Here is a 15,600-nt window from a genome sequence, read left to right on the forward strand (position 1 = left end):
TCAAGATGGAAACGTCGCTACAGATATTCTGATTCAGCTTATGACATGTTCGATATAGCTCCCGTCCAGGGCGATGATGTGGCTCAGACGAGTAGCGAAATTCTGCATGACCCGCTGAAGTGTCCGCACATCGACGCTGCCGATGACCTCCTGAATGGCTGTTTTCAGCCCAGCAATGGTTTTACGATTATTGCTGTTTAATACGTTGTGTTTAATATAGTACCACAAAAAGGAATCGCATGTGTTCAGATCTGGAGAATATGGTGGCCAGTCGAGGATTTAGTGATCCGTGCAGATTAGATTGACACCTCGTATCGTAGTCAGCAGATTAGGAAAGAAGAAATCGCTATGAAGACTATGGGACTTAACATCTGAGGTCATCCGTCCCCTAGACTTAGAACTACACTACTGGACCTTAAAATTCTCATACCCAAACCGCAGTTGACCGGCGTTGCCTGGTGAAACGTCGTTGTGATGCCTCGTCTAAGGAGGACAAATGCGTACCATGACGTTTTCGACTTTGATAATGGTCGGATTGTAGTCTATCGCGATTGCGGCTCATCGTATCGCGACATTGCTGCTCGCGTTGGTCAAGATCCAATGACTGTTAGCAGAACATGGAACGGTGGGTTCAGGAGGGTAATACGGAACGCCGTGCTGGATCCCAACGGCCTCGTATCACTAGCAGTCGAGATGATATGCATCCCATCCGCATGGCTGTAACGGACCGTGCAGCAATTTCTCGATCCCTCAGTCAACTGATGGGGACGTTTGCAAGACATCAACCATCTGCACTAACAGTTCGGCTACGTTTGCAGAAGCATGGACTATCAGCTCGGAGACCATGACTGCGGTTACTCTTGATGCATCACAGACAGGAGCGCCTGAGATGGTGTACTCAACGACGAACCTGGGTGAACGAATGGCAAAACGTCATTTTTTCGGATGAATCCAGGTTCTGTTTACAGCATCATGATGGTCGCATCCGCATTTGGCGACATCGCGGTGAACGCACATTGGAAGCGTGTATTCGTCATCGCCATACTGGCGTATCACCCGGGGTGATGGTATGAGGTGCCATTGCTTACACGTCTCGGTTACTTCTTGTTCGCATTGACGGCACTTTGAACAGTGGACGTTACATTTTAGATGTGTTTCCACCCGTGGCTCTACTCTTCATTCTATCGCAGCGAAACCCTACTTTCCAGCAGGATTATGCACGACCGCATGTTGCAGGTCCTGTACGGGCTTTTCTGGATACAGAAAATGTTCGACTGCTGCCCTGGACAGCACATTCTCGAGATCTCTCACCAATTGAAGACGTCTGGTGGCCGAGCAACTGGCACGTCACAATACGCCAGTCACTACTCTTGATGAGCTGTGGTATCGTGTTGAAGCTGCATGGGCAACTGAACCTGTACACGCGTCTAAGCTCTCTTTGACTGAATGCCCAGGCGTATGAAGGCCGTTATTACGGCCAGAGGTGGTTGCTCTGGGTACTGATTTCTCAGGATCTGTGCACCCAAATTGCGTGAAAATGTCAGTTCTAGTATAATAAATTTTCTCCAATGAATACCCGTTTATCATCTGCATTTCTTCTTGGTGTAGCAATTTTAATGGCCAGTAGTTTACTTAAACTTATGTAACCTAAGGACACCACACACATCGATGCCCGATGATTCGAATCTGTGACCGTAGCAGCAGCGCGGTTCCGGACTAAAACGCCTAGAACCGCTCTGCCACAACGGCCGGCGATTAGGAGAGATCCACCTTTTCTATCCTGGTATACCCAGTCCAATTGACAACGAACAATGGATGGTTCCAAATGGTTCAAATGGCTCTGAGCACTATGGGACTTAACATCTGTGGTCATGACTCCCCTAGAACTTAGAACTACGTAAACCTAACTAACCTAAGGACATCACACAACACCCAGTCATCACGAGGCAGAGAAAATCCCTGACCCCGCCGGGAATCGAACCCGGGAAATGGATGGTTCACCGCACTGCATATGATGGAACTTGTCAGAACATCAGTTACGATTTGTTAGACGAGACACTTTTGTAATATCCTGGCCAAAAGTAAACTGTTGTTATTTCGTTTACAACGAAGAAGTCACCAACGACGTAACTAATGGCTGATCTCCGAAGGAAGAGTGCGACTGACAAATACAATATCAGTCTGAACCTTGACACAATCCTAATTTCGGGCTACATGACTGACGTTGGATATCGTAGTTGAAAAAGTTTTAGGATAACGCAGCTGACTTTAATTAACAAGAAGAATTCCAGAGTTCATACTATAACCAACCAACATCTATGAGACTAGTTTGGCAGGCATTAAATAAATACAACAGCGTTGGAACCTGGGAAGCTCTCCTCACTAGCATGCAACGTTTCGTAGTCCAGAAAACAACTCACGTCGACACGTAAACGCCACGTATCAGGGCCACTCTCCGAGTATTATGATGCAACACACGTTGATAGCAATCGATTAATATGAAATTAACGAATACCTCTATTCACTTAAAAAGAAATACGTCAAAACTGTCACAACGACATAACGTACAATCAATATTAGCCACAGCATTATTTAAAATTCTACTATCAAGCACTGCTGAGCCTTAGTATGCACCACTACCGCTAAGAAACTCTTACTACTGATGAAAACGTAATCTAACTTTCAGCGTGGCCAATTACACCACTATGCTATCGTCTGCTTAAACTTATGTGTAGGATATCCACTCGCACAAAGAAAACAACGACGTCGTCCTAGTAAGAAACCAAACAGACAAACACCAATGGAGTACTACTCTGGCTCAATGTGACCATACACAACATTGTTTAACAATCCGATCGGCGCTATACTTTCATGAAATATTATGTATTGGTATGCCGTCAATTTCTGATGAAGCAACGATATTATTATTATTACGTCTTATTTACATTCCATTGCGAGCCAGCGACTGTATTATTCGCAGCCTGGGAATTCATCATTTTATTGCAATGTTCCAAATCTATTGCGGACGTATTCTTTCGTAATGTTACTTCTCTTTAAGTACTTGTACTATCTTTTGCTTTCCAAACAGTCCTTCTTTTCCCCAAGTTTGACTCAATGCATTTATTATTGCATATTTCTCAAATAACGTATAGCTAAATCTTTGGTTTCTACGTTTACGAAATATTAGATTCTTGGTCCTTGCCTAGCCCAATATATGGGATTAACTCTACTTTCCCTAAAGCAACTCTTTCTTTCTTTACCTTAGTCTCTCTATCTCGTTATTAGCGTGTACTGAAAGAATGAATACTCTCTTTAGTAGGCCTACTCTCTCTGTACGACAAATGACGCTCGCAGAAGACAGTTTTAAACCGTCTCATAGTTGAAAAACTTTATTTTTACCTTGAAAATCTCAATAGTCGCAGTTTATAGTGGTTGGTTGAAGTGGTGTTTTTTTAGCTATCGTTCGGTAGTCGCCGTGCCATCAAGGAATATCGCACCAATTATTCCGTGATTGGAGATTGTGCACCACACAGTCACCCATGAAGAGACTTCTCGATCACGGAATGCGGATTCTCAGTCCTCCAATTGCACCATTTTTGCTTATTGACGAACCTATCCAAATGAAAGTGAGCCTCGTCGCTAAACTAAACCATACAATTCCAATCATGCCCCACGGCCAACCGTAGAGTTCGAACGTTCTAAGGCAAACCGTTTGGAAGTTATCAGGATTTTATTTCACACCGTTCAATAATTATCACGCTGAACATCTAGTATTACAAGTATTGTAATGGATCAAGTTGCAAATAAACAAAAAAAGTCTTATACATGTATAGTATTGCTTTAATATGCAACTCTAATTCATACTGGGGTATGTCTTCAACTACCGAGAAAGCCTTGCCAACCTAACCTAACAAAACTAAATTTTGAGGCAATGTGTCGTTACCAAAGCTATTCCATCACACGTAATTACAATACTTAAATGGAACAATACTTCTATAGTGGACAATTATGCAAGCATAGTTTCTGGGAAAACTGTGGTACAGTAAGCTGCCGGACTTTGTGACTGAAAAGTGATAAGGATTTAAGTTGATCCTTTAGAAGCACTTTATTCAACATTATTTACTTTAAAGTTGATCACATAATCTCTGAGTGTCTAGGGCAATGCGGAAACAGCGCCCATTTCACATCTGTAAGAAGTTTCTCCAAGTCTTAGTATCAAGTATAATGTGTGTTTCTGCATATGTGATTGATTCATGTGAGTCGTTTGGACATGTAACGTCACTTCCAAAAAGAAGGAAACGATTCACCTCTGCACCATCACTGAGACGATCCCATACCAACGTTCCACGAGACACTATGAGACACTTGGAGTGTGAAGCAGGTGATCAGCTCAGGCTGATAACCAAGTGATTTATGGAACCATGTGTCCTACGTTTCTGGCCAATTACTTACGACGTAATTTCCTCCTGACGCTGGCATTCCATCGGCTTTCGCACGATTGAGTGCCATAGCACTAACAAGTGAAGGTGACCTGGGGTAGAGACACACGTAACTAGAATCTCGAAATTTAAAAAGTCCTAAACTGCAGTTAAGACGTAAACAGTAATGCTTTCAATTTCCAGTGGTATTTCACTTTCTGTCTGGTGCTACGTTTTAGTTACTATATTCCGGGCGTGGGAAAAGATTTTGTTGACGATAAATACACACATGACAACGGACAATACCTCCCCATGAACCATGGACCTTGCCGTTGGTGGGAAGGCTTGCGTGCCTCAGCGCTACAGGTGGCCGTAACGTAGGTGCAACCACAACGGAGGGGTATCTGTCGAGAGGCCAGACAAACGTGTCGTTCCTGAAGAGGGGCAGCAGCCTTTTCAGTAGTTGCAGGGGCAACAATCTGGATGATTGACTGATCTGGCCTTGCAACACTAACCTAAACGGCCTGGCTGTGCTGGTACTGCGAACGGCTCAAAGCAAGGGGAAACTACCGCCGTAATTTTTCCCGAGAGCATGCAGCTTTACTGTATGGTTAAATGATGATAGCGTCCTCTTGGGTAAAATATTCCGGAGGTAAAATAGTCCCCCATTCGGATCTCCGGGCGGGGAATAGTCAAGAGGACGTCGTTATCAGGAGAAAGAAAACTGGCGTTCTACGGATAGGAGCGTGGAATGTCAGATCCCTTAATCGGGCAGGTAGGTTAGAAAATTTAAAAAGGGAAATGGATAGGTTGAAGTTAGATATAGTGGAAATTAGCAAAGTTCGGTGGCAGGAGGAACAAGACTTCTGGTCAGGTGAATACAGGGTTCTAAACACAAAATGAAATAGGGGTAATGCGGGAGTAGGTTTAATAATGAATTAAAAAAATATGAGTGCGGGTAAGCTACTACAAACAGCATAGTGAACGCATTATTGTGGCCAAGATAGACACGAAGCCCATGCCTACCACAGTAGTACAAGTTTATATGCCAACTAGCTCTGCAGATGATGAAGAAATTGATGAAGTGTATGATGAGATAAAAGAAATTATTCAGGTAGTGAAGGGAGACGAAAATTTAATGGTCATGGGTGACCGGAATTCTAGAGTAGGAACAGGGAGAGAAGAAAACATAATGGGTGAACATGGATTGGGGGAGAGAAATGAAAGAGGAAGTCGTCTGGTAGAATTTTGCACAGGGCATAACTTAATCATAGCTAACACTTGGTTCAAGAATCATAAAAGAAGGTTGTATACATGGAATTTATTTATTTATTTAGCGTATGGCAAGTACCAATCACGTATGAAAAATCTAAAAGTACATAACACACAAAACAGTTACAATATCACAAACAAACATCTAGGTTAGAAATATAATCTATTGCACTGTTAGTCGCATCCATGAAGTCCCTCGTTGGCCCAGGGTAGGCCCTCAGAGGGCATTCTACCACGATATGGTGAATTGTCTGCCTGTCAGCGCCGCAGTCGCACTGTGGTGATGGCACTATGCTCCATTTGTACAAGGAGTCCGCACAACGGCCGTGGCTCGTCCTGATCCTGTTAAGGGTAGACCAGATTTTGCGGGGCAAATCAAAGCCCCGAGGTCTGTTAGATGTTCCCAATAAGGTGTTAACCTGAGGCGGTGTCTTTTCCTCCCATTCTTCTCTCCAGCGGTCCTCAAGAATAAAAGCGTTCTTTACCAGATCTGTGGCACTTGCGAGAGGGGGGTGTCTGGATTTCAATCTGTTTTGCTCAATTCCATTACTCAGGGTGTGGATAGGAAGATCTGGGCTATTTTGGATTTTTCGACACTCCCTGACAAGTGCGTGTTCTCTGCGCAAATGTGGCTCAATACAGGCAGCCATTGGACAGGAGTTGACCTGATCGTTCCAGAGATAATCCTCATCGTTTGGCTCAAGACTGCATCCACCTTCTTGATGTGAGCACTATTTAACCATATTGGGGAACAGTACTCTGCTGCAGAATAGACAATCCTAGTGCAGAGCTACGCAGAACGGAGGCAGTGGACCCTCAACTAGTGCCACAAAGATTTTGGACAATGTTGTTTTTAGTTCTGACTTTTTCAGCAGTGTTTACAAGGTGTTGTTTATAGCTCAATGTTCTATCGAGTGTCACGCCCAGATACTTTGGTGTTCTATTATATGGAAGAATGCCGCCATCAAAGCGGATCTTGAGCTCTTTGTTTGCTAATTTGTTATTCAGGTGGAAACAAGTGGCCTCTGTTTTGGATGGGCTGGGTTGGAGCCTCCTGTCACAGAAGTTTTTTCCTAGAGTGGTCAAATCGCTGGATAGTGTGATCTCAGTTTTCTCCATCACTCGGTGTTGTGTGGCCAAGGCCCAGTCGTCCGCATATCCGAACGTTTTGGATCTCGTCCTAGACATATCGGCTATATACATGCTGAAAAGCAGTGGAGCCAGTACTGAACCTTGGGGCAGGCCATTATTAAGTTTCATGAATTTACTTCTGTTGTTACCGATGACAACCTGGAATGGTCTATTGCAGAGCATTTCGTTGATAAGGTTAGCCGTTTTTAGACATGGCACGATGCGGAGGAGCTTATAAATCAGGCCCTGTATACATGGAAGAATCCTGGAGACACTAGAAGGTATCAGATAAATTATATAATGGTAAGACAGGGATTTAGGAACCAGGTATTAAATTGTAAGACATTTCCAGGGGCAGATGTGGACTCTGACCACAATCTATTGGTTATGAACTGTAGATTAAAACTGAAGAAACTGCAAAAAGGTGGGAATTTAAGGAGATGGGACCTGGATAAACTGAAAGAACCAGAGTTTGCACAGAGTTTCCGGGAGAGCATAAGGGAACAATTGACAGGAATGGGGGAAAGAAATGTAGTAGAAGAAGAATGGGTAGCTCTGAGGGATGAAGTAGTGAAGGCAGCAGAGGATCAAGTAGGTAAAAAGACGAGGGCTAGTAGAAATCCTTAGGTGACAGAAGAAATACAGAATTTAATTGATGAAAGGAGAAAATATAAAAACGCAGTAAATGAAGCAGGCAAAAGGGAATACAAACGTCTTGAAATTGAGATCGACAGGAAGCGCAAAGTGGCTAAGCAGGGATGGCTACAGGACAAATGTAAGGATGTAGAGGCTTATCTCACTAGGGGTAAGATAGATACTGCCTACAGAAAAATTAAAGAGACCTTTCGAGAAAAGAGAGCCACTTGTATTAATATCAAGAGCTCAGATGGAAACCCAGTTCTACGCAAAGTAGGGAAAGCAGAAAGGTGGAAGGAGTATATAGAGGGTCTATACAAGGGCGATGTACGTGAGGACAATATTATGGAAATGGAAGAGGATCTAGATGAAGACGAAATGGGAGATACGATACTGCGTGAAGAGTTTGACAGAGCACTGAAAGACCTGAGTCGAAACAAGGCCCCGGGAGTAGACAACATTCAATTGGGACTACTGACGGCCTTGGGATAGCCAGTCCTGACAAAACTGTACCATCTGCTGAGCAAGATGTATGAGACAGGCGAAATACCCTCAGACTTCAAGAAGAATATAATAATTCCAATCCCAAAGAAAGCAGGTGCTGACAGATGTGAAAATTACCGAACTATCAGTTTAATAAGTCACAGCTACAAAATACTAACGCGAATTCATTACAGACGAATGGAAAAACTGGTAGAAACCGACCTCGGCGAAGATCAGTTTGGATTCCGCAGAAATGTTGGAACACGTAAGGCAATATTGACCCTCCGACTTATCTTAGAAAATAGATTAAAGAAAAACAAACCTATATTTCTAGCATTTGTGGACTTAGAGAAAGCTATTGAAAATGTTGATTGGAGTACTCACTTTCAAATTCTAAAGGTGGCAGGGGTAAAATACAGGGAGCGAAAGGCTATTTACAATTTGTATAGAAACCAGATGGCAGTTGTAAGAGTCGAGGGGCATGAAAGGGAAGCAGCGGTTGGGAAGGGAGTAAGACAGGATTGTGGCCTGTCCCCGATGTTATTCAATCTGTATATTGAACAAGCAGTAAAGGAAACACAAGAAAAATTTGGAGTAGGTATTAAAGTCAATGGAGAAGAAATAAAAACGTTGAGGAACGCCGACGACATTGTAATTCTGTCAGAGACAGCAAAGGACTTGGAAGAGCAGTTGAACGGAATGGACAGTGTCTTGAAAGGAGGATATAAATGAACATTAACAAAAGCAAAACGAGGATAATGGAATGTAGTCGAATTAAGTCGGGTGATGCTGAGGGAATTAGATTAGGAAATGGGACACTTAAAGTAGTAAAGGAGTTTTGCTATTTGGGGAGCAAAATAACTGATGATGGTCGAAGTAGAGAGGATATAAAATGTAGACTGGCAATGGCAAGGAAAGCGTTTCTGAAGAAGAGAAATTTGTTAACATCGAGTATAGATTTAAGTGTAAGGAAGTCGTTTCTGAAAGTACTAAGCTACTTGCGTCTTTTTGTTTATGGGGTTTTCTTTACACATTTTAACTCATAGGCACATATTTTACAAAGTAATTCATGAATAATTAAAATACTCCAGCTCATTAGTATATCGTTTCTTTCAATTAATATGGAAATTCTTTAGATATGTAAAATTATTTATAATATTTTCAGGCGTTAAATAAAATTGGGGATGCTTTTTATTTATTTATAAAGTACTATTTCAAAATACTTCCAATGAAATGTAGAAAAAGTAACCCATACCTTATGAAGGAAATACCAGTAAGTATTCAAATTACAGGAGCTTGGCGTTACTATCACAAGGCTGAAAAATTCTGTAAAGTAACATTAGAGAAATATTACAAGCTACGAACTCTGTTTGACCAGTTCCCAATCTGGACCCTCATGGCAAAGAAAAAAAGGAAGGTTACCTGACAAGGGTAGCAGAACTTTGTCAGGGGTCCTTGCTGAGGTGACAGTGAAGAGCTCAATGGTAGTGAGGGCGGAGACAATGGGTTTTGGTACGTTGGATCTAGACGAAGGGGCAACTCACTTGAAAAATCCACTTTGAGTTTGACGTTGTGCATGTGGAAAGGAGGTCGACGTCTGTTTTTTAGAGAAATGAACCCTTCAAGCCTTATTCAGTGAGTTTCCTTGTACGAACTCTAACATCTAATTTCACGCTCAATAATAGAGCGTCTTAGATATCACTAAAGGACGTCAGGAGGTAACAAATTCCTGCCCCATCACTGGCAGTACTAGTCTATCAGATTCTGAGGAGACTAGACAGAGATGCTACAACCCTCATGGGAGGAAATCAAAGTATTCTGGTCAGGACAAGGCCAAAATGAAAACGCTCATTGTCACAATCAACATTAACTATCTCCTAAATCCATAATACCTCTACGGATTAGTAGGAGCACTTATAAATGAGAAGAAATTTAGGAAATGCAGGAGACAAGATTACTACATAAGAACATTTCCGATTTGTGAAATTACAGACTGTTCAAAAGTATGACTGACAAAATAATTCTGTAAATTACACCCTATCAAGATGTTCCATTCAAAGTATACAAGTCATTATTAATTCTATAGTTGAGACAAAGGCTGTATAATTGAGATAAAGGCTGTGAAATAAAGATTAACAGCGTCCTTGAAGTAGGCATACAAAACATCTAATGTTTTTGGTGCACATATGCCAATCAACCAGAACCATAAAACAAACACACAATAATTAATAATAGGTCACCGGAAATGGGAGAAAACACACCCATGTTCAGTAAAAACAACATCCTTGAACGACTGGAAATAGGACATTCATATTCACAGTACATGTACATTAGCATGTTCTGCAAAGGTGATTAGCATTTCAGTCACTTCGGTTCAGTATGTGTCCTGTTGCTTGTAGGCACAACGTCCGCCAAAGGTCCCGGTACCTTGTACCATGCTTACGGCATAGGCGCGGAAAAGAAAGCGAATGGCGTCCATTGGTATAGCCATCCACACTGCACTCACCTGGTTCTAAAGTTCATCTGTGGTGCTTGGCATTGCGTCACAGTGCTGCTCCCGTCCTTTCAACGTATGCCACACATTTTCGATTGGTGACAAGTCTGGTGATATGGCGGGCCAGGGCAAAAAGCTGTCGTCCTGTGGCACCAAGAAGGCACATATTCGGGCAGCAACATGTGGTCGTATATTGTCTTGCTGAAAAATGGCGTCTGTGGTGTTGGGCGGAAAGGTTGTCATTTATGTACGTCACAATGGTCGCAGTGCCGTCGACTGTAGTTGTATCCAATAGTATCCCACACCATAGGGCCTTGAGTTGGCGCTGTATGTCTTGTGCCAGTGTAGTCACTGTAATGCCCCTGTCTGTGGCAAATCGAAACGCAGCCATCATTTTCAAACACACAGAACCTGGATTAATCCAAAAACACTATCCGGTGCCATTTCTGTCCACAGTGACGTCATTCCATACACCATTGCTGTCTAGCATGTTCCTGCATATTAATCAAAGGTGGGCGAAGAAGTGGACGACGCGCACGTAACCCATGTCTTGATAAATCATTGATAGTATAACATGTGATCGACTGTTCCACTGTCAAGCCACAGCCGAGTAGGATGCAGATCTGTCCTGCAATGCCATTTGGATGAGGTGCAGAACTTCTCGGAGAAATGGGGTGTGGTCATGGTGGTGGGACCTGACCCATCTCGTCGTGTCCTTCTGTGAACCATTCTGCACACATCCGTTCAACTACCGGAACGCTTCGTCCCACGATGTGTGGATCATATTCTCTCATGCCAATAATGCGCCCTCTTACAAACTTACGTCTGTGAAGCGTCCTGTACATCTTCTCAAATCACGCTGAACCCTTTACACTCGGTTTTTAGCGACAACGAGAGCCATAGGAACGGGATTTCAACAGTAGGTGGTGTTACGCCGTGGTATTGATGTTGACCCTGAATCCGCTGGCCCACATGGTTCAGATACTAATCATTTCTGCAGATTTACTAATGTACATATCCTGTGAATATGAATGTCCTATCTCTAATCCTTCAGGGTGTTCTGCTTTATTGTGAACAGGAGTGTATAACCTCTAAAATTCCACAAAATCTGGTGGAAATTCTAATAGACGATTTTACTCTACTGATAGGGAGAAACGATTACTGACCCCTGTGGTAAACGTACCAATCAAAATTAAACCAACCTTGGTGAAAAGATTGAGAACGGGTAGCGAGACCTCAACACAAGGCACTCAGAATATGAAATAGCCACAAATCATAATATGCAAATTACACGTTCATAAAAACTGGGAGAGGATTTTCATATTGAAGTTTTGTTGTTGTAGCGATGTTCAGTCCAAAGACTGGTTTGGTGCAGCCCGCCACGTCACGCATCCTGTGCCAGCATCTTTGTCTTCTAGTAGCCACTGAAACTTACATGCATTTGAACCTGCTTACTGTATTCATCCCTTGGAATTCATCTGCTAATTTTACCACATACTTTCCTCTATTACCAAAGTCCAAAGTGAAGATTCCTTGATGCGTCAGCATGCGTCCTGTCTACCGATCGCTTCTTTTAGTCAAATTGTGTTGTAAATTCAGTTTTTCCCCGTTCCATTCGATGCTTGCTCATTAATTACTGGATCTACCCATCTAAATTTCAGTACTCTCATGTAGCACTACATTTCAAAAGCCACTATTTTCTTCCCGTCGGAACTGCTTATTATCCACGTTTAACTTCTGTGCATGTCTACATTTATTGCAGAATACTTTCAGAAAAGACTTCTTAACGCTTATACTGATATCAGATATTAGCAAACTGCTCTTTTTCGAATGCCCTTTTCGAGCTGTATCCAACCTGCATTTGATATCCCTTCTACTTCTGCTATCATAAGTTATTTTTCTGTGCTAATAGCTTAGTTCTACTGCTACTTTCAGTGTCTCGTTTCTTTAAACAGATTGTTTAGTAATACTCACACTTACTACCAACTGCCTTCTTTTAAATTGGAACTAATACATACATCCACACGTCTGAGGGTATTCGTATATCCCGTATTTTATACAAACGATGTGGAGTAGTTTTCTCGTGGCTGGCTTCTCAAAGGACCTCAATAATTCTGAAGAAATGTCGAGTACTTCAAGAGCTTCGTGTAGGCTATTCCCTTTCTGTGCTCTGTCACCTTCTTCTCACAGTGATGTACTTAGGTTAGTTAGGTTTAAGTAGTTCTAAGCTCTAGGGGACTGATGACCAAAGAAGTTAAGTCCCATAGTGCTAAGAGCCATTTGAGCTATAAAACCTTATAAAGTCCCCGGAGCACACAGAAAGATTTCTACCAAAAATGGTCCTAAGAAGAAATCCATATTCACACGCACCAAACGAAGAGCAAACTGCCAGACTACTAAAGAGGCTAAAAAATTACATGGGATATTGTGAAGACGGGCCTGTTAAAGGAGGGAGGCGCTTCCATTATTTCCGTCCGTCCCATCTGTAATTCTATGCAGATGTCTCCCGGGCTGAGTAAAATGACAACTTGAATGCAAAATTGAAGACTGTCAAGGAAATCTCAGATCAAATTAATCTTTCCCAGAATATATTTTCGTTGTGGTTCCAATTCCCACATATCAAGAAAGTTATAGGAAGAAACTAATTTGTACCTTTGTAGATTTTAAGTTAGCTTAATAATGTGGACCACAAAACCAAAGTTATTATTGGTGAAACACTAAATCAAACACCTTTGATTGTGGCACTATATAGAATTATTAAACCGGCTCTAATGTTGTCATGGAGGGAATGAATAGGTTAGTTAAAGACATAGTAAAAGATATAGACAAAAATATGATTTTTGCAGATGATATGGTAAAATGGGGTGATAAAGAGGCAGATGTACAGTTACAACTTGATGCGTAGAAGGAATGGATTCAATATAAATATAAATATAAATATAAATATAAATAAAGATAAGAGTGAAGTAATGTTATTTGGAAGAGAAAAAGGGAGCAACAGAAATTTTACCTTGAATGGAGAATCCCTCAAAGTGGTAGAAAGTTTCACTTATTTAGGGAGTGAAGTATCTAGGGATGGAAGAATAGCTAACGAAATTAATAGGAGGTTACAGAAGGGAGGCAATTTCTACCAAAGAATAAAACACCTGATTTGGATTAAGGAAGTTTCAGAAAAAGCAAAACTCCTTATGTGCAAGAATTATTACTTCCCTATTGTCACAAATGGTGAAGAAACATGAACAATGACAGAAAGGGACTGGAGCAGACTGCAAGCAGGGGAAACGAAATTTCTCAGAGCAGTTAAGGGAAAAATAAAAATGGACAGAGTAAGGAATGTAGAGATTAGAAAGGACCTTAAACAAGAAAGAATAAGAGAAGAAATTGAAAAAAAGAGATTGAGATGGTATGGGCATATTAAGAGGATACATGGGCAGAGACTCCCCGAAATTATAAAAGAACTAAATATGGATGGGAAAAGACCTAGAGGGCGTCCAAGAACACGGTGGAAAATGGGAGTGAGAATATCTGTGGAAAGGAGAGGTGTGACCTGGCAGCAAGTGGAGGAAGAAAAGTGGTGGGAGGACCGAGCCAAATGGAGAGGACTCGTCAGCACCCAGCCTCTGCAGTAGCTGGAGCGGGATCCGGATATAGATAGACTAAATCACACAAGGCGTAAGAAAAAATTCGCCGGTCAAACTTCGCAACGTTTTAAATTAACACAGTAGTGAGACAAGGTGCTGAACTTTCTCCACTGATTGCCAAGTGTGTTTCAGAAATAGTAATCCATGAGCGGTGGAAACAGAAATCAGAGATTTCTTCAGATCAACGACTCAATTTAGGAAGAACAAGTATTCGTATTGACTCAGAGGCGTTATTATAGTACTAAGAGTCCTGGGGCAAGCACGTAAACTGAGGACCTTTTCACCCCACACATGCGTCCTGCGTGCCCAACCCATTACTTATGTAACCTCCCCACCGAAATTTTGAAAGACAGAAATAATAAATGAATGGTAGCCAAGTGTAACCTCCCTAGCAATTAAATTTAATGACAATAAAAATGAGAATCGCAATCTGACTCAAGGTGTAAGCTCTCACGAAAATAATGAAAAACAATTCAATGCTAATGAGACTTCATGGACGATGTAAACTCAATTAAACCGAAATATCGCTCTTTGGCCCTGTGCAAAAATCAGAATTATTTTCTTACCTCATTATAACTGCATGTCAAAGTTCTGCTCTTATTGTTGGCCGCGGCTTGGAGGAAATGCATTGCAAGCATTTTTTTTTTTTTTTTTTTTTTTTGAAATTTAACTGAAACTTTCCTTTAAAGGAAATGGAACGAGATCGTTCGTTCAATTAAATGGTTCTTTTATTAAAATTTGCTTTGAAATCAAAATTATTATTGGGGCACTTGTTGAAAATTAATTACAATAAATAAACTTTACATTATCTGATGTGCGCAATGCAGCTTGGTTACCTTAATTAACAATATACCTCATTCAGCATCTTGACCAGAGACCCATGTCAACGCCTGCGACTGCGTCCCGCTCGCGACTCTCTCGCAACTGTACTCGACCATTACTGCCGACAGACTACCCACAGACTGCACTGGCCTACTGCTACCGACAGACTACTGCTCGCAACTCTCGCGCGGTCAAGCGCAGACTAGGAACGACAAATAGCTCTCTGGTCAGAGACTCTGCAATGCCTCGCCATCGCCGCCACACAACATACGTGTTTCATAACCCTCCACTGGGGGGAGGGCAAAAATTTGGCAGCGATGGTGAGTCATTTGGACTTGCCATCGCAAGAAATTTTTTTTTTTTATCTAATTAACTTTACAGTTACAGCATATATACAGATATAGTACATGAATTAAATGTGGTACACATGCACCGAGTACAAAACATTAGACAATGGCAAAAAATGTATACACTGAGTACAGAGCGTATCAGCAAATCAGAAAATGTATATACAATATAAAAGACAAGAGTGCAGATATACTGTACTTCAGAACAAATCGAAAAATGTTTTTAGCATTATCACAACAAATAAACATAATGGCAAAAAAATCATGTCGACAAGTGACATAAGTGCACATGCACTGCAGTTCAGAACATATCAGCAAATGAGGAAATGTATATACAATAAGTAACAAATGACATA

Source organism: Schistocerca americana, chromosome 7, assembly GCF_021461395.2.
Source record: "Schistocerca americana isolate TAMUIC-IGC-003095 chromosome 7, iqSchAmer2.1, whole genome shotgun sequence".
NCBI classification, from domain to species: Eukaryota; Metazoa; Arthropoda; class Insecta; order Orthoptera; family Acrididae; genus Schistocerca; species Schistocerca americana.